The sequence below is a fragment of the Kogia breviceps genome, chromosome 3, assembly GCF_026419965.1.
Source record: "Kogia breviceps isolate mKogBre1 chromosome 3, mKogBre1 haplotype 1, whole genome shotgun sequence".
Classification (NCBI taxonomy): domain Eukaryota; kingdom Metazoa; phylum Chordata; class Mammalia; order Artiodactyla; family Physeteridae; genus Kogia; species Kogia breviceps.
In genome coordinates, this window is record NC_081312.1 from 74623619 (window position 1) to 74648835 (window position 25217).

Below are 25217 nucleotides of genomic sequence, written 5' to 3' on the forward strand. Positions count from 1 at the left end.
ACTACATGGGCTTCACATAGGCTGCTTGAGTGACATCACAGTATGGCAGCTGGCCTACCCCAGAGTGAATGGTCCAAAGGAGAGTGAGCAGGAGGTGGCAGTACCTTTTATGACCTACTCTCCCAAGTTATACACTGTCACTTCCACAGTATTCTATTCATTAGGAGCAAGTTACTAGGTTCAGCCCATACTCAAAGGGATAGGAATTTGGCTTCCATCACTTGAAGGGAGGTGTACCAATGAAATTTTGAACATATTTTAATACCACCACACCTAGTAAGGAAGTAGAAGGTTGGGAAATTTCACATTTTTAGCCTCTAAGTTCGAGAAGTATAGTCCAAGTCTCAGACCAAAAGAGACTTAAAAAAAAAAAGTTAGCCAATAGAACAGACTAGAACATTTCTATGAGCTGGTGTAAGAGAAGAATTTGGGGCAGAGATGCAGAGTGGGAATGGTGTAAATCTCCTGTCCCTGCCTAGTCTAGAGTGGGGATAACTAACAACCTGACAAATTCTCCATAATGTTTAGGGTCTGAGAATAAAGAGAACCCAGGCCATACTTCTGATAAGGATAGATACTACACCTGATCTTAGCCAAAAGGCTGAGAAGCAGTTGCCCAGGCCATACTTCTGAGCAGCAGGCATCAGGAAGAAATCACCTGTGCTATCAGGCCATGGAATCACACAGACAAAAGGTGTTTTGCATGTGGGGCAAGAGAAGGTCAGAGATAGTCTTATGCTTTCCAGGCCCTGGGCCAGTGTGGGGACAGGTGAGGAAGGCCTGGGGTGTGTCATATTTAGAAATTAACTGAGAGGAGAGCCACAGGCCTTCAAGGATGTCCTGATTTGGACAAGGAAGTAAATAGAATTCATGATGGCTCCTGCTGACTGAAGGGTAGGAACGTTTAAATTTTTAATTGTTTTCTAAAAATATTGTATAAATATGTAGCCCATAACTGCTATATCTGCCAGCATTTGTAACAGCAATCTTTCAAATTTTGGTCATTCCGATTAGTGAAAGATGATATATAAATTATTAATTTTATTTTCCACAGCTACTAGGAGTTTGAGGATCTTTTATAATTTTTTTTACTGTTTGAGTGTCCTCTCCTGTGAATTGTCTGCTCCTCATTTGGCAACATTTCCATATTGTCTTTTCCTTACATTTGTAGGAGTTATTTGTCTATTTGGACACTACACCTTCATCTGCTACATATGCAAATCTGCTACATTTTGCAAATGTGCTTTCATAGTCTGCCACTTGCCTTTTAAATGTGTTTATAGTGTCTTTTGCCAAACAGAAGTTTTCAATTTTAATATAATCAAATGTATTAATCTTTTCCTTTATGGTTTGTGCTTTTTGTGTCTGCTTTAGGAAGCCCACCCATTGCCAAGTCACAGAGATATACTTCTATATATTTTTCTACTAGTTTAAAAGTTTTATTTGATCTAAAATTTGTTTTTTCCACTTATAAGATTGTGATCTAATTTTATTTTATTCCAAAAGATGAGCCAGTTTTCCAAGCCTTTTTTTCTGAATAGTTTATCTTCTCCTTGGTGAGTTTTGATGCCTTCTCTAGTATTCCCCAGATGTGCATGGATCTGTGTCTGGGTTCTCTTTTCTATCCCACTGATTTATTTTTCTTCTCCTGTGATGATACTACACTATTTTATTTATTTAAAAAATTTTTTATTTATTTTTAAAATAAATAAATATTTTATTTATTTATTTATTTTTGGCTGTGTTGGGTCTTCGTTGCTGCGTGTAGGTTTTCTCTAGTTGTGGTGAGTGGGGGCTACTCTTTGCAGTGTGCAGGTTTCTCATTGTGGTGGCTTCTCTTATTGCGGAGCACGGGCTCTAGGTGCATGGGCTTCAGTAGTTGTGGGACATGGGCTCAGTAGTTGTGGCTTGCAGGCTCTAGAGCACAAGCTCAGTAGTTGTGGTGCACAGGCTTAGTTGCTCCACAGCATGTGGGATCTTCCCGGACCAGAGCTCAAACCTGTGTCCCCTGCATTGGCAGGTGGATTCTTAACCACTGCACCACCAGGGAAGTCCTATTTTATTTTTAAAATTGAAGTACAGTTCATTTATAATGTTTCAGGTGTACAGCAAAGTGATTCAGTTACATATATCTATCTGTTCTTTTTCTTATTCTTTTTCATTACAGGTTATCACAAGGTATTGAATATAGATCCCTGTGCTATACAGTAGATCCTTGTTGGTTATTTCATATATAGTAGTGTGCATCTGTTAATCCCAAACTCCTAATTTATCCCTCCTCCTTCCCCCTTCCCTACACTGTTTTAAACTCTAGAGTCTTCAATATGTCTTGTCTAACAGGGCAAGAGACCTCCCTCACACACACATACCTGTGTTCTTCTCTTTCAAAACTGTCTAAACTATTAGACATACATACACATACCTGTATTCTTCTCTTTCAAAACTGTCTAAACTATTAGTGCGCCTTTACTTTCTCACTGGCATTTTAGAACAGTCAAGTTGCCTAAAACTCCTGCCGGGATTTCAATTGCATTGAATTTTTAGATTAATTTGAGGGATAACTGACATCTTTATAATGTTAAAGTTTCTCATCCAGAAACCTAAACATCTGTTTATATTCACCCTTTTTCAATCAAGTTTAAATTTTTTCCTATAAAGATTTTTGTGCATGTTTTTTTAGGTTTATTTCTAAATATTTTCTGTGTATTGATTGATGTTGTCTACTTGATGTCAGTTTCCAAAATATGTGTTAGGATCTCCTCGTATGTTTTTAGATTTGCCTTTATCTCCTTGTAATTCTATTTTTATTTTGTATATGTAACAGTCTGTTAAAATTGAAATTTTGTTCAAGGCACCAAAATACTTTAGATGAGAAATTCCAAAGCCAGGTGATCATATACAAATATTCAAAGAAAATGTTTAAAAACTTGTTCTATGACTTTTAAACCTCTCATCCAGTTTTAGGACACAAAAAAGGAATCAGAGTATGGAGGGAGACATACTGCATTTCCGAAGAGATCTGTGAAGAGATTTCTTTGGAAAGAGATGATCCTTTGCTATTAATACCCACCCCACTCCCAACTTTGGGAAGAGGAAGGAGGTGTTTTATCTCAATTTTCTGTAATTTAAACAACTACTACTTTCCCCTAAAACCCTAAATTTCCAAACCTGCCATCCAATCCCCTCCTCAAAGGGCTTTATTTTAAATTTTCAAGTAGTATACACAGTAGACATCACAGGACCACAGCTCAACTCACAAAGCCTCATGTAGGATCAGGAACGGGGTGAAAGTAAAGGTGTCATCCTTTTTAGCGTCACGATCTCCTCACTACCGCATCAAAATAGTTGAATGCATAGAACATCAGGTTCTTCCTGTAAAAATGTGATGGAGAAGTGGCTGGAAAATATATCACTAACTTGATTTAGGTCAAAATGGGCTTCTGCTCCAACCATCTCAACACTAACTCACTGTATTCAACCAGGAAGGCTAGAAGTTAGAATGTTAATGACCCTGTCAGGCAGAAATTTTAAAACGTAGAGTGTTTGGACTGCCCTGGTGGTGCAGTGGTTAAGAATCTGCCTGCCAATGCAGGGGACACGGGTTCAATCCCTGGTCCAGGAAGATCCCAGATGTTGCAGAGCAACTAAGCCAGTGCTCCACAGCTACTGAGCCTGCATTCTAGAGCCCGTGAGCCACAACTCCTGAGCCTGCGTGCCACAACTACTGAAGCCCGCGCACCTAGAGCCCGTGCTCCGCAACAAGAGAAGCCACTGAAATGAGAAGCCTGCACACTAAAAGGAAAGAGTAGCCCCTGCTCACCGCAACTAGAGAAAGCCCAAGCGCAGCAACAAAGACCCAACGCAGCCAAAAATAAATAAATAAATATTTTTAAAAAAGAAAAGAAAATACAAGGCTTAAAAAAAATATAGGGCTTCCCTGGTGGCGCAGTGGTTGAGAGTCCGCCTGCCAATGCAGGGGACACGGGTTCATGCCCCAGTCCAGGAAGATCCCACATGCCGCGGAGCGGCTGGGCCCGTGAGCCATGGCCACTGAGCCTGCGCGTCCGGAGCCTGTGCTCCAGCAACGGGAGAGGCCACAGCAGTGAGAGGCCCGCATACCAAAAAAAAAAATAAATAAATAAATATATATATATATATATATATATATATATATAATATATATATATATATATATATATATATATATATATAGAGAGAGAGAGAGAGAGAGAGAGAGTTTGAGTTCCTTGCAACTTTAAGAAACAAGGTCTCTCACACAGTTAGATTAGGAATTCATGATGACTTAATCAGCAGGGAAAAGGGCTATTGCCTGCAGGAGAGCTCTAGGGAGACCTGTGAGAAATAAGAAACTACAGACAGAGAGACTGAGTTCTTTCTTTCCCCAAACAGCCTTTCCCCTAGGGCTCCCCATCAGGCTGAGAAGCCTGGGACAGGTTTCATGTTTCTGCGTGTTAGAGGCAAGAAGTGTGAACACTTATTCTAGAAATGCATTAGCGCCTGTAGCCAAAGCATCAGAGCTAGTGGAATGATTCCTGTCTTCACCAAGGTTCTGGATGAATGAAAGAATATGTAGGAAAGAAAAAGGAGGGAAAAAAACCAGACAAGCTGCTAATGAGTCAAAAGATTTCTATAGAACACTTCACTCAGTTAAAGTGCAGTCATTTGACTCTTGTTTATTTGTCTAGAAAATGATGACCCATTCGAGAATCCATTAGAGGTGATCAGATTGGTTCGAATTCCCTTGTGTTTCGTTGAGTGTGGACAAGCTAGGGAAACTGAGACACCATTGGGTGGGAAGAGGCATAGAAAGAATGAGTGAAAGCACGAGCTCACAGAAGTGATGTGTACATCTTAGGAAAGCACTCAAGATAAATGTCTGGCTTGAAGATGTGTCGTTTCTCACTTTGATTCATAGGTTGCCACATTTTCAGAAACATTTTTGTGTCACATACCTACAGGAGCTTACAAAAAGGTTCATGGAAGCTTAAGGAAAAAACAAGAAAGGGAGTCTTTCTTGTTTCAGTGCTATGTTTTTGCTGGAGTGAATTTTTGCTACTGTGAACTCTGAAGAAAGCTAGTTAGAAAGAAGCTAATTATTTAGAAATTTTTCATTGAGAGTCATGAGCACGAATGTCAGGGGGACTTTGCTCCTCGGGGTCCCCAGGGACAAGAGAGACAGAAAAAAGAAGACAAAACCAGGACATTTGCTTATTGATAAAGTACCTTTTGAAAATGTATGCACATTTCTTCAAAGTTATTCATTGCACACCGTGTTCAACCTGTCCTGTAACAGTTATGAGAGTGTTAACACCAACATCTGGTCCAGCTCTTGGGTTCTATTCCAATGAGCTTGTCTCCAGTCGTCCAGAAATTGTAGCCATTTTCAGGGCATGATTCTGTGCATCCAGAGGTCAGGTTTACTCACAGAGCTAAGAACAATGTGTGAGAAACCAAGAAATGCGTATGTTAAGTTTTTCCAGAGAAATAGAACCTCTCTCTCTCTCTCTCTCTCTCTCTCTCTATCTATCTATCTATCTATCTATCTCTAGCTATAAAGAGAGGGAGAGGGAGAGAGATTTTAAGGGATTGGCTCAAGTGATTGTGGAGTTGTGGTAAGTCTAAAATCTGCTGTGCTGCAGATCCAGGGAAGAACTGATGTTGTAGCTCAAGTTTAAAGACAGTCTGAAGGCAGAATTCCCTGTTCCTTGGAGTCCCTTAGGCTATTTTCTCTTAAGGCCTTCAACTGATGGATGAGACCCATCCACATTATGAAGGATAATCTGCTTGACTCAGAGTCTACTGATTTAAATGTTAATTTCATGTAAAAAATACCTTCCCAGCAATGTCCAGCCTGGTGCTTGACCAAATATCTGAGTACTGTGGCCCAGCCAAGTTGACACACAAAATTAGCCATCACAGCTTACTAGTTGTGTCACTTAAGTTCTTTTGATTGCAAAGGACACCCTCACCCAATCTGGAAATTACCTTAGAACAAAGGCAGTTCTCAGGGATGGTGAATCTTTTACTCACACTCATAGCTGGAATGTCCTCTCCCTCATAGCAGGGAGTGTCTATTTGGTAGCAAGAGAGGAATGGAGCAGAGATGCAGAGAGAAGCAGGTACAGATTCTCTTGGGCAGGAGTTTTCAACTGGAGGAGCAGGTCAGGAATGCCAGTGGAGCTTTATGAAGATGACATGCTCAGGCCCCTCCCTAGACTTCCTGAATCATAGCCACACCCTATTTCTTGAGGATGCACACCCCCTAGAGGCAGGCTATATTTGGACAGAAGCAGCATCTGATTTGGGGACTGAGAGAGGTACATTTGTATTGTAACTTTAATTCAGGAGCATTCACTGCAAATGTTGGACTATAAGGATGAAGAAGGGGAGGAAAGAAAGTGGGTGAAGGGCGCTATCCAGTATTAATAATTCCAAAGAAAGAGAGAAATACATTGATAAGAAGAAAACTAATATAAGAATTGAAGATGATGGTAGAAATTTAATAAATTATGCATAGGAGTCATATCTAGATGGGCCTTTTACTATATATGCCCAGATTCCTTCTTTCTTGGGCAACTCTCAATCATCAATAATACAAGAGAGCTAAGCATGCATAATGTGAATGTTGCAGACAGCCAATATTATAGGGTATGGATGGTTTTACAGTTCCAGGGATAACCATATATCAGGGCATCAGTAAAAGGTTATACGATTTTTGCAGACTTGTATAACTCTCAGAAGTTGGACAGCCTATGCTCCCAAAGCCGTTCCAGCTAAATGATGAATAAACAGGAGCTGATCCACTTTTACAAATGTCTAGATCTCTTTTTATGCCAAAGAGGCCAAGAATACCATCTCAAATTAGCACTACAAATGTAACACCTCAAATACACTTAACTGTAATAAATAGGAGAGAGAAAGAGATAGAGAAAGAGAGAGATCATTCGAAGAGAAACAAAAGTATTAGAATTGCAATGTCTGAATAATTGTGTGCAGATTGGAGTCATTCCCACCCAAAAAATGGGTCCTGGGCTTTCATAATCCTGCCCTTGACAACCTTTGATTAAGGACTTCCTTTTGGGAGGGGGATAAGGCAGGATATAAATTCAGTTCTCTGGCTCTCAATGAGGTTGAAGGGCAGTCCTTAAAAGAAGGTCATAGGTTCTGATCATTGGAAATGAAAGCACACTTAACCCAAGGGCACACACAGAAAGCATAAAAAGAAAGCCAAAGGGAAAGATGCTTTGTTAAACAAAGAATAAATATTGTCCTTTACAATCCACCCCTTGTGTCACTCATATCCACTCAAGCTTCACTTCATTCTATCCCAACACATATTTGGAGATGGCAGTTAGTCACCATTCGTGTTGAAAACTTGAAAGAGGAGAGTTAGTTGGGCAATCTACGTACCCACAACTGTAGTTGGTCCTGATACTATAACTGATATTCACCTACAACACTCTAGATGCCCTTCATTCTTGGCTAGCATATCTGCAGGCCGAGGTGGCTTGTCATGCCTTTGTCAGGCATGGTTGATACTAATTGCCCATTCACAGTTAAGTTTGGGCATAGGAGCACCAAGAGATGCCTCAATGGTCCCCTGAGTTCCAGACATATTTCTCCTTGCCCCTGTAATGTAGCAGCAACCTATATCTTCAAGATGATCAGGATCAATTGTCCCTGTAAGTGGTCTAACTCTTTTCTTTGCCTGCTGGTCTATGTACATGAGAACACAATGACTAGGGAGCAGCCAGTTTTAGTTTTTGCTGGAACCAGGAACTCTAGACTTGTAGAAATTAAAGTCATGGAGATAGGAAGCACAAATTAGCCAAGTGAGTTGCTGGGAATGATGTTAAAATGGACTCCTCCTACTTCGATCCTGGACACATGTGTTCTATCTGTGGGGACACAACATCGTTGGTTTAATGACCATTGGTTTAAGATGTGCACTGCATCCTGAAAGACAGCATATTATCTCCCTGCTGGTGCCTTAGCATCCCTTCAAAAAACAGTTACCATGCTCTTTTATATGAGCAGCTTCTGGGTGACATGGCATATGGTAGAATCTGTAGATTCTGCCGTCATGTGCCCCTTGTCACACCCTCTTTGACATAGAGTGGGTTTTTTGTCCTAGGGCAACATTATGTGGAATGCCACAGTGGTAAATCAGACACCCTGTGAGTCCTTGATTGATGGTGTTGGTGCAGAAACAGTTAGTAGGAAAAGCACACCTCTTACCCAGAACACATGTCAGTCACCATCAGGATGCATTTTTTTTCTTTTTTTAAAAAAAATTGAAATATAGTTGATTTACAATGTTGTGTTAATTTCTGCTGTTCAGCAAAGTGATTCAGTTATACCTATATACATATATATATATATATATATATATATATATATATATATATACATTCTTTTTTTTTAGGATGAATTTCTGAGTGAAGTGGCCCAATGTAATCAGTTTCTCAACCAGCCAAATAGTGGGTTGGTTTTCGCAACAGAAGCAACAGAAGCCAGAAGACAACAAACAGATATCTTCAAAGAGCTGAAAAAAAATAACTATCAACCTGGCAAAAATCTATGGCCGGAATGAAGGACCATAAAACAAGTCTCAAAAATATTGAAATTATATCGAGCATGTTCTCTGTCCTCAGTTCAGTTGTGCCAGAACTCAACTAACAAAGACCAACAACAAAAACTAGAAAGTCTACATATGTTTGGAAATTAAGGCATACATTTCCACATAACTCATGTTAAAGAATAAATCATAATGGTCATTTAAAACTATTTGGAATTGAAAAATCATAAAATATTCCATATCAAAACCTGTGTAATAAAGCTTCTTAAAGGGAAATTGTAAGTTTTGAATGAATTATACAAAAAAGAAGAACAGCTGAAAAATAAATGAACTAAGCATCCATTTTTAGAAATTATAAAAAGAACAGCAAAATAAACTCAAAGAAAGTAGATGGAAGATGAGAATAAATCAAGAGGATTAATGAGATAAGAAATGACCATAATGAGAGGAACAAAAAAGCCAAAATTTGGTTCTCTAATAATACTGATAAATGACTGATAGAAGAGAGAGGATGCAAATAACCAACATTAGGAATGTAAAGAAGCATCTCTATTGATCATGCAGATAATAAAAAATAATAGAAGAATATTGTAAGTAATTTTGTGCCAATGGCATTAAAATTTAGATGAAATGAAAAAATCCCTAGAAAAATACAACACACCAAATTTTATATCAGAAGAAATAGAAAAATATGGATAGCTCCATAACAATTAAAAAATTTAATCCCACAAAGAAAACTCCAAGGCCATAAATGTTTTACCAAATATTTATGAAAAAAATAATGCCAGTCTTACACAGACACTCCCCAAAAATGAAGACAGAGCACTTTCCAACCCACTTCATAAGGCCAGCATAAACTTTCATTTCAAAATCTGACAAAAATATTACAAAAGTAAATTTCAGACTAATCTCTCACAAACATAGATGTAAAAATCTTAAGCGAAATATCAGGAAACCAAATCAAGCAATATATTTTAAAAAATACACTACAAGTAAATTGGATTTAACATTAAGAAATCAATCGGTATAATTCATGAAAAAGCATAATAAAGGAAAAACACCATCTTATCTCAATAGATGCAAAAAAAGGACAAAAACTGTATCTCAGTATATACAGATAAAGGATACCTTGTAATCAAACACATTATATTTCTGCAGCAAAATATATAAGTATTCTCCTTGAGGAGGATAGACTATAAATAGACTTCCATCTGTTCATGTCAAGTTTTGCTGCCAAATGAAAAAAACAACTTTCTTTTTGGATTTCAGAGTAGTGGATAAGGGATTATAGGCTTATATCAAAATAATAAAGAAAGATAGCAGATTGAGAATTCATAGAAATACACACTTAAGAAAAATAAAACCATAATGCTAAGTTCTTGACTTACAACAAAAAAGAACATTCATTGATCAGCTTAGTATCTTGCTAGAGATAAAGTTACAAGAGAAGTTAGTTATAATCAGGGTTGTTTGGTGGTCCTGGAATCAGATCGTAACTAATGTTGTCAAAGGTGATAACCAGATACACCCTTTGTGACAATAAGGACACCCGCCGTTCCCCTGCACACTGGCTGAGACACCTTCTCCCAGAGATATGCTGCCAACACAAACATATATTCTGATTCAGGAAGCATGCTAATCTCAATATTAGCTCAAGTGAGAGACCAGGAGCATAAAGAAAGCAATAGGAAGGATCCATTCTACGTTTGACATTTTAAAATGCAAATCAGGTCATGTCTCTCGTCTACTTAAGGCAAAGTCATGTGCAGTGGCTTCAGGGCCACCATCCCACTCAGACACTGAACTCTGAGGCAGGGCGGAGCTTTCCTTCCCCTTGAGTCTTTCAAAGTATTTGAAAAAAAAACTCAAAAAAATTCTGTTTCATATCTTAAAATATTTTATAAATCATTCTTAATTCAAAGCTACTGCATTAATTGCAATTTGGGGCACTTCTTTTTAAGAAGACAAGCAACATTGCCCTTTGGGTCTACACAGCTTGTCGCTTCTCTTAACTTTTCTTGTTCTTAAGAACCTGAGTTTCTCCCCATCCCCCATTATTTTTTCTCTTTTAGGTTGCTTTATTTGCTTTTAGGCCTTACTGATTCTGAAACTGTGCAACTCAGATTGGGACTTGAACCCATGTGCCAGGACTCGAACCCAGCCTAAACCCAGATTGGGACTTGAACCCATGAGGTGGGGACTCGAACCTGGCCAAAACCCATGGTCTTCCAACTGAGATCACACACCTGATTTCTGGACTTAATGTAATGAAGTTCAGGTTCTTGATGTCTCATCGCAGAAAGAATTCAGTGAGAAGTGGATTTATTTAGACAGAAACACACTCCACAGACAGTGTGTGGGCCATCTCAGAAGGTGAGAAAGACGCCAGGGTATGGGGTTGTCAGTTCTTATAGGGGTGGGTAATTTCATAGGCTAATGAACGGGAGGAGTATTCCAGCTCTTTTGGGAAGGGGTGGGGATTTCCAGGAATCGGCCACTGCCCAATTTCGATCCTTATGGTCAGCCTTGGAGCTGTCATGGTGCCTGTGGGCGTGTCATTTAGTTTGCTGATGTGTTACAGTGAGCATATACTGAGGCTCAAGGTCTAGTGGAAGTTGACTTGTCTGTCATCTTGGACCCATTTGGTTCTAATCAGTTTATGTCATGTCCTCGGGCTATGTCATTCTTTCAAACGTTATGCCCTACCCCCTTCCTTCCTGTTTTAATTCCAACATTTAAAGAAAAATCAGTTACTTTTCTGATGACATTTGAAAGTTATTACACATTCTCTTCAATAAAAATAACTATATCCAAAGTATGTTATCTAATTACAACATTTAGTATTTTATCATGCTTCTTTGAACCCCCTTGATTTAAGGCTGTTGGCTGAGTTTAGACAGTACGAAGAGTCTTTCTGCTGCCTTCCCACAGAAAATGAAAAATGTCACTTTTAAGTCACACCTTTCCACTCAGTCTTCAAGGGAAGGTGCTACCCCACCATCCTCTGGCATTGCTAGTGAGAGACAGGAAATCCAGAGCTCAGCCTTAGGGCTTGTTCCTGTGAACACTACCCATATTTTCTTTCTTAGAAATGTGCCAGTTTATCTTTCCCTGTAGTTGAAAATGTTGAAGAAGCTGTGTCTCAGAATTTCTGGTGATGCTTACTTTTCCATAGACTCTGTTGGTGTGATTTTCAATCTGTGATCTTTTTTGCAATTCTGGAGTTTTTTTCCTTCTCTTAAAAAAAAAAAGAATTCTACTCCTATTGTTCTTGTGTTATTCTTTTTGTAAACTTCTGCTAATTGAGAGTTGATCTTTTGTTGTATTTCTATGTTGGCAACATCTTCTGAAATATTTTCATGTTTTTATTAATTCTTTTTAAAAAAATTCTGAAATGGTTTAACAAATGGTGAGATATGATTGAATTGGTAAAACAAGAGACTTTATTTTAAAGTTTATTTGTAGTATTTGGCTGCCAAACCAGCAATCAGATGGGGTTGGGAACTGAACTATCCTGTCCTCTTTCCGTGAGACGTCCTGGGCTTAGTTATCTCTCCTTTGGTGAAGACAGGTGGGCACCTACAGCCTAGTGAAGACTGGGAAGGTAGCTCACACAAGTATGGAGTTTTCAGAAACTGCTCATGCATCTTGCCAAATATATCAGATAAAGATTTATTGATATTTTAAGGAATTGCCTCACACGACCGTGAAGCTTGGCAAATCCAAAATCTGATGGGTTAGGCCAGCAGGCTAGAGATCCAGGGAAGAGTTGCAGTTTTAAGTGCAAAGGTCATTTGTTGGCAGAATTCCTTCCTGCCTACGGGAAGGTCTTTGTTCTATCAAGGTCTTCAATGGACTGGACAAGGCCCACCCATATTACGGAGGGTAATCTGCTTTACTCAAAGTCCACCAATTTAACTGTTAATCTCATCCAAAAAACACCTTTGTAGAAACATCCAGAATAATGTTTGACTAAATATCTGGGCACTGTGGCCCAGCCAAGTTGACACTTAAAATAAACCATTACAAGTCGTCCCTTTGTCAACGTGGCATCTATATGCCTCTCCTTAAAACATTCTTAATCTTTAAATAAAGACAATGACAAGGTCATACTTCTACCGAACATGATATAACTCTTCTGCATCAACTGAAAATGAACAAATCCTTTCCCTAGAAGAAGATGCAAAGTCCTTGGGTGATGTTCACTCTTCTCCTTGATATTCTGTAACTTAAATACCATAATGTAAAGTTAACAACACTTAAATACCATGATATGAAGCCGCCTCTCCTTTTCTACTTACTCCCCTTGGCCCATAGGAAGAAAATGAAATAAAATGATTTGTCTCTTTTCCTACCAACACTCATCAAGTACATCCTATAAAAGCATAAGTTTTCCTTCTTCCATTCTTGGCACAGCTTTGGGTATGGGGGAGAACAAAGAAGAAAGAAATAGAAAAAAAAAGTATGGAAGAGAGGGAAGAAAGTGGTGGAGTGGTTCAGAAACCATTTGACCCTTCAAAAAGAGAGAGTAAAATTGATGCCATCAAAAGAACAGACACTTTTCTCCCTCCTTCATTCTTCATCCCTCCTTCATTGCACCAACTCATTTCTTTCCTTTCTTCAGGCCGAATGTATGCAAACATGAGTTCTCTCTTCACCATCAAGAGTATTCAAACTGTGTATATAATCAGGTGTCCAGTGAGCTCCTCTGTCATCACCCACCTTTGAGGGAAGAAAGGGATGGGAGTGGGAGACAGCATCTTTTCTTGTCCTCTAACTCTTTTTTTAAAAATTAATTAATTAATTTTTGGCTGCGTTGGGTCTTTGTTGCTGTGCGTGGGCTTTCTCTAGTTGCGGCGAGTGGGGGCTACTCTTTGTTGTAGTGCACTGTCTTCTCACTGCAGTGGCTTTTCTTGTTGTGGAGCACGGGTTCTAGGCATGCAGGCTTCAGTAGTTGCAGCCCTCAGGCTCAGTATTCGTGACTCATGGGCTCTAGAGCGCAGGCTCAGTAGTTGTGGTGCATGGGCTTAGTTGCTCCGCGGCATGTGGGATCTTTCCACACCAGGGCTTGAACCCATGTCCCCTGCATTGGCAGCAGATTCTTAACCACTACGCCACCAGGTGAGTCCCTCCTCTAACTCTTAAAACACTCCCCTACCTGCCTTCTTCAGCCACCTGTGGCTAGGGAAAGGCTATCGCTAGCTGTGGAGTGAGGCAAAGTCAGACAGGGAGAATGTTTTTACTTGCCTTCCTCTTTCAGGAAACACCTCTTTAGGTTTTCTCTTTTTTCCCTCCACATCCTGTTTGCTGATTCATGAAAGCATCAAAATAGATCTGAGTTTTCTATAGAAACCATATGGTATTCTGCTCTCTCAGGATCAGGGATTAGGAGCTGGGATTCCACATCGTGGAGGTGGATATATCATCTTTTTCCAGGAAGAGACACAGGGTTATGTGACAAGAGAGAGTTTGTGCTATAGACTCAATGCTTCTGTCCCCCTGACCCCCAAATTCATGTGTTGAAACCCTACCTTCCAAGGTGATGGTTTAGAAGGTAGGTGGGGCCTTTGGCAGGTAATTAAGATTAGATGAGGTCATGGGGTTGGGGCCCTCATGAATGAATTAGTACCTTAACAGACTCAAGAGAAATCTTACTTCTCTCTGCCCTTCTGCCACGTGAAGACAAAGCAAGAAGACGTCCATCTATGAATAAGGAAGCAGGCCCTAACCAGATATTCTGGAGACTTGATGTTGGAATTCCCACCTCCAGAACTGTGAGAAATAAATTTCTGTTGTTTATAAGCCAGACATTCTATGGTATTCTGTTATAGCAGCCCTAAAAGACTAACACAGCTTGCAAGTTCCATTAGGGTAGAGGCTATGACTGTTGCTCATCACTTATACCCAGGAACTAGCTCTGGCACAGAACACGTGCTCAGTTAATTACTGCTAAAGAACAAGCTCTAAGATCCATGAGAAGAAGAAGTTTCCTGGGAAGGAGCATATAACTGTGGAATCTGATGGCTGTAGTACCTGAGAATTTCTTTCAAGATGGATTAGATGGAGCTACATTTTCTTTGTGCTGTGATGTCTGACATATAGAAATTTAGAGGTATGTCTATATTACGGGTCTCCAGATGTCTATAATGCTATCTATAAAAGTTATTTTGAGCTTTTATAAGTTTTAAAATTTTATGCTTATAGTACTGTACTAATATATTTTGTATATAAAAAATTTTTAAACAAAAACATAAATCCTTAAAAGATGCAATAAAAATAAATATAAAAAAGAAGCTATTGTTTTCCCTGCATTCTCATGGATGATTTTAAGTCTCCCCCGAGTTTAGATAGCTCTTCCTATTCTAAAAGAAAGTTTGCAGAGCTTCGGGTGAGGTGGGGGAGAGACCAGCATGAAATATACTGGAGGGCTATGGTTGATTCTAGAAAGGCTAACCCATACTCCAAGTAATCAAGAGAATCTCTGGCTCACCTCTACCGCTAAAATGCACTTTTGTAATGACTATAATAAAACATTTCAGCTAATTACATGGTTATTCTTATTTCTGCTAAAAGTTTATAAGGGTCTAAGGGAGGGAAGTGCTTATTTTCTCTCATGTATCATCATCTTGTTCATCATATAATTTGTGGATAGTCAGAAAGCTTTTCCTGGCAGGATGCATTGGCTAACTTTTGCCGCATAACAAACCATCTCAAAATTTAGCAGCTTAAAACAGCAAGCATTTATTATTTATTTCACAATTCTGTGTGTTGGCTGGGTTGGCAGTTCTTGTCTAGGCTGCCTTGGCTGGGGCTGGGTAATCTAGCATGACTCACAACTGACCTGCCAGCTGACTATAGACACATGGGTGAGCTAGTTAAGATCAACCAAGCATGGCCCAGATTAGCAGAATCACCTATCCACACTGTAGATTCCTGGGAAATAAATAAATGATTGTTTAAGTGACTGAGTTTTGGGATGGCTATTACACTGTAATAGCTAACTGATACAATTCTCGTGATGGTTCCTAGGTGTTCAAGCAAGTACTATCATCACTGGAGAAGTACAGGCATACCTCTTTTTACTGTGCATCACAGATGCTGTGTTTTTTACAGATTGAAGCCTGTGACAACACTGCATCAAGCTAGTCTATTGGTACCATTTTTCCAACAATATTTGCTTACTTTATGTCTATGTCACATTTTGATAATTCTCACATTTCAAACTTTTTCATTATTATTATATTTGTTACGGTGATCTGTGATTAGTGATCTTTGATGTTACTATGCAAAAAGATTATGGCTTGCTGAAGGCTCAGATGATGGTTAGCATTTTTAGCAATAAAGTATTTTTTAATTAAGGTATGTATATTTTATTTTTTTGACATAATGATATTTCACACACAATGGACTACAGTATAGTGTAAAGATGCCTTTTACAAGTACTGGGAAATCAAAACATTCATGTGACTCTTGTGGTATTCGCTTTAATGCAGTGGTCTGGAACTGAACTCACAACATCTCCGAGGTATGCCTGTAATCAATCACATTGTCTGCCTAAGGATGGAGTCGTGTGCGGCCTTCAGTTTGAAACTATTCTTCCTAGAATGATGAAAGTCTTGATTTGGTGATGTTCTTGGACTTTGCTCATAGATGTTTTGCTGTTCATAGGTATAATTTTTTTCTAATTTCTAATTTTTCTTTTTTGTTGTCTTTTTTAAAAATAAATTTATTTATTTATTTATGGCTGCATTGGGTCTTCATTGCTGCACACAGGCCTTTTCTCTAGTTGCACGAGCAGGGGCTACTCTTTGTTGCAGTGTGCGGGCTTCTTGTTGCGGAGCATGGGCTCTAGGTGCGCGGGCTTCAGTAGTTGCGGCACGTGGGCTCAGTAGTTGTGGCTCGCTGGCTCTAGGGTGCAGGCTCAGTAGTTGTGGTGCACGGGCTTAGTTGCTCCGAGGCATGTGGGATCTTCCTGGACCAGGGCTCGAGCCTGTGTCCCCTGCATTGGCAGGTGGATTCTTAACCATTGTGCCACCAGGGAAGCCCCTCTGGTTATTTTTTAATGTGTCAAAGTTTAAGTAGTTATGATTTCAAATCTCTCTTTTATGTTGTCTGTCTTTGCATATTTTTTAGGAAGTTTTACAATACTGTGATTTGATAAACATTTACTTATTGATAGTTTTTAATTTAAGTAGTTTTGGGAGGGTGGGAGGGAGGGTGACACAAGAGGGAAGAGTTATGGGAACATATGTATATGTATAACTGATTCACTTTGTTGTAAAGGAGAAACTAACACTCTATTGTAAAACAGTTATACTCAAATAAAGATGTTTAAAAAAAAGCATAAAACAAAGTAAAAAAATAATAATAATAAAATAAAATAAAATAAAATGTAAAAAAAAAATTTAAGTAGTTTTATGGCTTTTATTTCCATGTATTGTAGAGCTGTTTTTAGGCTCATATAATTTAGGTTTGTTATATCTACTGAATAAATGGGTCCCTTTATCATTGTGAAATGATCCTTTTATCTCGTAAAATACTCTTTTTGAAGTCCACTTTGTTATTAACATTGCCACACCAGCTTTCTTATGCTTAGCATTTTGAAGATTCATCTTTTACTATCCTTTTGCTTTCAATATATCTGTGCCTTTGTATTTAAGTTGTGTCTTTTATAAATAACATATAATTGGGTCTTGCTTTTTTATCCCTCTGACCATCTCTGCATCTATGGACTGGTTAATTCCTGAACATTTAATGTAATTATAGAAATGACTGGATTTGAGTCTACCATCTTACTATTTGATTTCTATTTGCCCTCTCTGTTCTTTCCTCTGTTTCTGCCTTTTTTTAGGTTAGTCAAGCATTTTTAAAACTATTTAATTGTATCTCTTCTATTAGCTGTTAAGCAAAACAAATTGTATTACATTTATAGTGGTTGCTATTGCAATTACAGTCTGCATTAATTTATTATAATCTAACTTGATTATTATACCACGTTACATGTAACATAAGAATATTTCAACTGTATAATTTTATTTAACTCATCCTCCCATTCTTTGTGTAATTGCCATCATGTATTTTACTGCTACATAAATTATAAATCCCATGTTACCTTGTAGGGTTTTTTTTTTTTTTGCTCTAAGCAGTTAACTATTTTATAGAGTATTGAAGAAAAGTAAGGAAAAATGTTTTTATATTTACCCATATATCTACAGTTTCCAGTGATCATAATTTTTTCTTACAGTTCTAAGTTTCCATCTGGTATCATTTGCCTTCCGCCAGAATTTTACTTAGTGTTTCTTATAGCACAAGCTTTCTAGTGATGAATTCTCTCAGCTTTTCACTATCTGAATGTCGACGTTTCTCCTTCAATTTTGAAGGATGTTTTTACTTAATGGAATGATAGGTTGATAGTTTTGTTATTGTTTTTCCTCTCAGCATTCTGAAAAGTTTGTTCGGTTGTTTTCTGGCCTCCATTATTTTATTATTTATTTATGGCTCCATTGAGTCTTCGTTGCTGCACGCGCGCTTTCTCTAGTTGCGGCGAGCAGGGGCTACTCTTCCTTTTAGTGCGCGGGCTTCTCATTGCAGTGGCTTCTCTTGTTGCGGAGCACAGGCTTTATGCGCGGGCTTCAGTAGTTGTGGCACGTGGGCTCAGTAGTTGTGGCTCAGGGGATCTAGAGCACAAGCTCAGTAGTTGTGGTGCATGGGCTTAGTTGCTCCGTGGCACATGGGATCTTCCCAGATCAGGGCTCGAACCCAGGTCCCCTGCATTGTCAGGCAGATTCTTAACCACTGTGCCACCAGGGAAGTCCCCATGATGGCAGTTTTGACCCGACTGGGAGACTGGTTTGAGGAGGACTAGGTAGCTGGGGAGTTCAGTCTTGGAGCTGAGAGATTTCCCTTTGGCATATGGATTGGAGGAAGGGCAATGAGCACAGATTACCCACGTTTTTTCTCAGAGCTCTAAAGGCATAAGTCATTATAGAGACTGAGGGAGGGGATGAAAACACAGCTTCAAATTCTCCTCTTGGGCTTCCCTGGTGGCGCAGTGGTTGAGAATCTGCCTGCTAATGCAGGGCACATGGGTTCGAGTCCTGCTCTGGGAGGCTTCCACATGCCGCGGAGCAACAGGCCCGTGAGCCACAACCACTGAGCCTGTGCGTCTGGAGCCTGTGCTCCGCAATAAGAGAAGCCGCGAGAGTGACAGGCCCGCGCACCGCGATGAAGAGTGGCCCCCGCTTGCCGCAACTAGAGAAAGCCCTCACACAGAAACGAAGACCCAACACAGCAAAAATAAATTAGTTAATTAATAAAAACTCTTACCCCCAACATCTTCTAAAAAAAAAAAATTAAAAAAAAAATTCTCCTCTTCTCCCCATTTGCTTGTTCCCAGACCTGAAAACTGTCCTTTCATGTACTCTAGACTGAGAGATTGCTTCAGAGCTTCCATATCCTGAAGTGGTCCAAATAGGACCTGAGGTTCACAGCGTGGAAGAAAAATACAAGATTTTATTTAACAAAACAAAACCAAACAGCAGACAAAAACACAAAATTAGAAATATGAATTTTTCCTTTAAGAAAGGAAGTCAGTTTTTCTCAGTGAAATGCTTGCTGCCAGATTTGTTAGGTTAGAAACAACATTTTTTACATGTTTTTTTCCTTGCATCCTATTTTCTCTAAGCTGCTATATTCACATAGAAAATATCAATACAAACTCCTAGGACCCACTGGCTAGATTTTTTTTTTTTTGCTTCTAACATTTACTGTAATAATATCTATTGCTTCAGTTAGTTTTAAGGTTTGTGAAGAATGTTTATATAACAACATATGTTCTTAAACAATGGCTATTGTGAAAAATAATAAATATTCAAAATTGTATGAGTTGATGTAAATGATTCAGCAGTAAAGCTTACCAAGCTTTTTCTATAGATGCATTATCTAAAAAGCTATTAAAAGCCCAGTGCAAAGTCTTGCTGTTTCAGATGAATAATTTCACTCTTCCTACTGTAGCAGAGCTGTGTTGTTCTTTTTATTTTCTAATATAGTGATATCTGGCAGTTTTTCCTTCCAAAATCTAGGTATAAGCTAGGTTGTTTGTGAATTACAACCTCACAGTGGAAAATGAAGCAGCCTGGTTAATGTCACCAACTCCACCATCACCACACTTCTGAGAGTTCTCTGCAGCCAGCCTACCCAACAGCCATAGCTCCTTGGGGAAGGTAAGCCCATCCCCTAAGAGTGAAGCATAAATGGTCCAAGTAAATCATGGTAATTGCATTAACTAGTGATTTGCTTAGAGGTAACCCTATGACCCAGTTCTGGCCAAAGAGACATCAGGAAATATGCTGAGAGGCTCCTAGGAAAAAATTTTCTCTCTGATTAATCTTGGAGTTGGAGACATCATGTAATTAACATTTATTGAACTTTGGAGACATTAAAATAATTAAGACATGATCTTTACTCTAGGTGTGCTCAATGCAGGAGAGAAATATAAACATATACAGTATGATTTGATGAGTATCATATACAAAGTGCTCAGGTAGAATACAGAAAAAAAAAAAAAGATAGCTGTCCAGGATGAGGGTCAGGGCCTCCCAGAAGAAATGATTATTGTAGGTATTTGGACCATGTTATCTAAGAAATCTTTGCCTAGCCCAAGATCACAGAGATTTTTCTCTTATATTTTCTTCTAGAATGATATAGTTTTAGTTCTTACACTTAGGTCTAGGATCCTTTCTGAGTTAATGTTTGTACATGATGTGAAGTATGGGTTATTATTAACCCATACATATTATCAGTCTGTCAACTTCCATGAAAAAAGCTGTTGAAATTTTTATTGGATTGCATTGACTCTATAGGTCAGTTTGGGGAGAAATGACATTTTGCTCTTCCAGCGCATGAACAGATGCAGAGAACGAATGTAAGGACACCAAGGGGGGAAAGTGGTGGTGGGGTGGGGGTGATGAATTGGGAGATTGGGATTGACATATATACACTAATATGTATTAAATGGATAACTAATAAGAACCTGCTATATAAAAAAATAAATTAAATTAAATTTAAAAAGTCTTCCATATCTCTACATAATTTGTGGACATATGGAATACATCTATTTAATATATTTGTTATGCTAATTCTAACATCTCTGTCAGCTGTATCAGTTGGGATTGATTGATTTTTTTTTTCTTTATTATGATTGGATTTTCCTGCTTCTTTGCATGCCTTGTAATTTCTGATTGGAAGCTATACATTATGCATTTTATCTTCTTAGATGCTGGATATTTTTGTATTCCAATTAATCTTCTTGAATTTTGTTCTGGGATACAGTTAAATCACTTAGGAGCAGTTTGATCCTTTTGGATCTTGCTTTGAATGTTCGTTAAATGGGATCAGAGTAGCGTTCAGTCTAAGAATGATTATTCTTCATTACTGAGGTGAGACCCCTCAGAGCACTCTGCCCAATGCCCCATGAATTATAAGGTTTTCAATCTGCTGATGGAAACAGGTGCTATTCCTGGCCTTGTGAGAGCAGCCAGGAAACTTTCCAGCAGTTCTTTCTCTGGCCTTGGTTAGTTTTCTCACATGCATGTGCTGATCAGTACTCTTCTGAATACTCAAGAGGCACCTTCTGTAGATCTGTGAAGTTCTCCTCTGCAGGTCTCTCCTCTCTGTCTTTTGTCCTGCAAATTCTAGCTGCTTAGTTCTTTCCAAGCTCTCAGTTCCATCTCCACAACTCAGAAACCACAGTCATCACAGTTTGTAATTAGTAAATGAGTGTGATTATCTGATTAATGTCTGACCCTTACTTCACAATCACTGTCTCCTTGAGAACAGGGTCTTGGTCTGTTTTGCTCATCATTGTATTTCCAGTGCCTCACACAGTTTCTGGCTGATAGTAGGTCCTCAATAAATACTCAGTGAATAAAAGAATGAACATTAAACCCAATCATAACACATGGAAATACTAAATTCCTAAAGGCTTCGTGGACATTAATTACAGTCTGAATGTTGATGTCCCCCCATGTTAGGAGGTGGGGTCTTTGGTAGGTGCTTAAGTCACGAGGGCAGAGCCCTCATGAATGGGATTAGTGTGTTTATAAATGAGACACCACAGAGGTCCCTCACCCCTTTCACCACGTGAGGACCCAGCAAGAAGGCGCTGGCTATCAACAAGGAGGAGGGCTCTCACCAGAAGGCAACCATGCTGGCACCTGATCTTAGACTTCCATCTTCCAGAAATGTAAGAAATAAATTTCTGTTTATAAACCTCCCAGTCTCTGGTATTTTGTTATAGAGCCTGAACAGACAAAGGTAATACGTAATATTTTTTTCAATTATCTCTCTTTTTTTTCTCTTTCAGATTTACTGAAGTTAAAATGAATGGCTCAGAACGACATTAACATAGATAAACCTCACATAATGCTGAACGAAGATAGCAAGTTGCCCAAGAATATGTTCAGTGTGATACCATATGTAAAGTTTAAAAATATGGAAAACATATTGTATATAGTTAAGGGATACATATATCTAATAAGTGTATGAAAACATGCATAGGAATAAACTACACCAAGTTTAAGATAATGGTTCCTTTTTTCTTTCTTTTTTTTTTTTTTTTGCAATACGCGGGCCTCTCACTGTTGTGGCCTCTCCCGTTGCGGAGCACAGGCTCAGCGACCATGGCTCACGGGCCCAGCCGCTCCGCGGCACGTGGGATCTTCCCGGACCGGGGCACGAACCCGTGTCTCCTGCATCGGCAGGCGGATTCTCAACCACTGCGCCACCAGGGAAGCCCTGGTTCCTTCTTTAGAGGAGGACAGGGGAGTGATAACCTGGGAAGGGGGTATAGAAGGAACAACTTTTGATCCTTGAAACTCCAAGTGTGTTCTGCCAGACCAGCATCATCATCATCATTTGGTAACTTGTTAGAAATATAGAACCTCGGCCATCACTCCAGATCCACTGAATCAGGATTGGCATTTTGACAAGATCCCCAGGTGGCTCACATGCATAGTAAAATATGACAGGCACTGTTTCTGGTGGAACTATAGGATTATTGTTAAACTGTCTCAAGTGTGAAACTGATGAGTATGGCTGTGTCAAAATGCTTTAATTCTTAGGAGATGTATGTTGAAGTATTCAGGGGCAAAGTGACATTGCTGTCTGCAACTTACATTGGTTCAGAAAGGTTCAGAAAATAAAAGTAGTTGAGATGAAGTAAAGGTGGCAAGATGCTGACGACTGGTAAATTGAGGTGAGGAGTGTGCAAATGTTCATTGCACTATTTTCATCTTTTATGTAGATTATACATGTTCACTATTTCAAATGTAGAATATGTTTAATGGAATTTCTTTGAATTTAAAAATCTGCTTGGGGGAAAATTAACGTCTTGACAATATCGAATTTTCTCATCTATAAATATGGTATGTCACTCCACATGTTCAGGTTTTCTTCTCTGCTCTTCAGCAATGTTGAACAGTTTTCTTCATATAGATTTTATTCATTAATTGTCAATTTACACTTACTCCTAGATATTTGACTGCTTTATTGTCACAACTGTGAATGGATTCTTCTCAGTTATATTTCTGTCTGTTGCCAGTATATAGAAAGCTATTAATTTCAGAATATTTATTTTCTAATTTGTTACTATACTATACTCATTTTTCTAATAATTTCCCAGCTCATTTTCTTTTTTTTTTTAAACAAGTTAACGTCTTTTTAAAATATTTATTTATTTTATTTATTTTTGGCTGCATTGGGTCTCTTAGCTACGTCATGCAGGATCTTTGGTTGTAGCACACAGGTTCTTTGTTGAGGCACACAGGCTTCTCTCTTTGTTGTGGTGCACAGGCTCCAGGGCACATGGGCTCTGTAGTTGTGGTGTGCGGGTTCCAGAGAACATGGGCTCTGTAGTCTGAGGCATGCAGGCTCTCTAGTTGAGGCGTGCAAGCTCAGCAGTTGTGGTGCATGGGCTTAGTTGCCCCACGGCATGTTGGATCTTAGTTCCCTGACCAGGGATTGAACCCATGTCCCTTGCATTGTAAGGTGGATTCTTTATCACTGGACCATCAGGGAAGTCTCCTCCCACTTCATTTTCTTGAAATTTTTAGGAAGACAATGATAACATCTGAAAATAGTGGAAAGTTTGTCTCTTCTAATATTTATAGAATTTTTTTAGTTGGCCTATTATATTGATTTCCTGCATGATTTAAATAGCAGTGATGGTGAGTATCATTGTCTTCTTCCTGACTTTAATGGAATGGCTGCTAGTGTTTCACTGTTAATGTAATGTTGCTTTTAGTTTCTCTTATATTCTTTTTATTGTAATACACTAATAACTTTTATTGAATTAGAAATGCCTGTTAAATTATATTAAGTCCCTTTTTGGCATCTTCAGAAATGATTTCATTGTTTTTTTCTCTTATAATTTATGAATATAATAAATTGTTTATAATAAACTATATTTTCATTTTGGAAATGAAACTCCTTGGTCATTATTCTTTTAACATAATGCTGAATCTACTCCTACTAACATTTTATTTTTTCCATCTATATTCACAACTAAAACTCATCTATGATATTCATTTCGTTTGCTTTCTTTGTCAGGTTTTAGGATCAAAGTCTTAACATAAACCATGATATTCCTCACTGTGGGTTGCTCAGTACACACTGGTGAATTGAATTGAATCTGGCTGCTGTGGTGTTTCACACCTAGTTCCCTGTTCATTACTTACACACAGAAGCCCAAGAACAAACATCATTAATATTCCTTTGCCATGGGTAAGACAAGCCAGGAAAAATACCATCAGATCATGAGCATCAGCTTAAGACCATAGGCTTTTAAAAACTCCCTGTAGAAATAGGTACTGGATGGAAAATATCCAATTGATTTTTGAAAATCAGCTTAGTAATATTCCATCGCTAAAAATAAAGACAAACTGAATATAACCCTTCTAGTAAACTGGATAAAAGACTGTTACATAACCAAACCTTTAAGGAAGGTAGAAAAATTTAGTGCATGGGTAGGAAAGACCATGACCAGCTCTCAGGATACTTAATACACATTCACAAAGCATAAGTAGTATTTTGACTGTCTTGTTCATTTTTCATACGAAGTCTGACCCAGTGCCTCCCACCAGAGAAACTCTCAATAAGCATTTTTTGAAGGCACCAAAGAGAGATGATTCTTTGTTGTCCAGCTATCACATGGGGGTCATGAATGCCCACAAGCCAAACTACAGTGTGCTGGACATCCTCACAGTTCTACGCTGATGTGCTGAGCTTAGAGTATTATGCCTAATCAACCTCTTTTCAGCCACTGCACACATGTCTGTACCTCGAGGTACAGGGGAGGTGGGAGGATGGGGGACCCCTGGGCTCTGCCTCCTCAGCCATCATGGCTGCCATGCCATGTGCTGGGGTGGCTGCTGAGTCAGGTGCACCGGGAAGGCTGGCCGACTCCAGCTGAGAAGCAGGACCACGTGATAAATGATCATGTCTTGTATGTGCCAGGGGACAGGACCTGGGGCACACACCAGCAGCTATCTTCCTGCGTGAAACCTATATCTTAGGAACCTAAGTACGTGAGTATAAACCATAGTGTTTAGCAGGAATGGAC

General features: G+C 38.9%; 1 protein-coding gene and 1 non-coding gene across 2 annotated transcripts in view; both read right to left on the reverse strand.

Annotated features, from left to right (window-relative positions):
- Window positions 1-25217, reverse strand: part of LOC131752835 (dehydrogenase/reductase SDR family member 2, mitochondrial-like) — a 188720-nt gene that overhangs the window by 63783 nt on the left and 99720 nt on the right. The window lies entirely within an intron of this gene.
- LOC131753964 (U2 spliceosomal RNA) lies at window positions 427-613 on the reverse strand. The gene has a single exon (XR_009335017.1). It is a non-coding gene; the product is annotated as a U2 spliceosomal RNA (small nuclear RNA).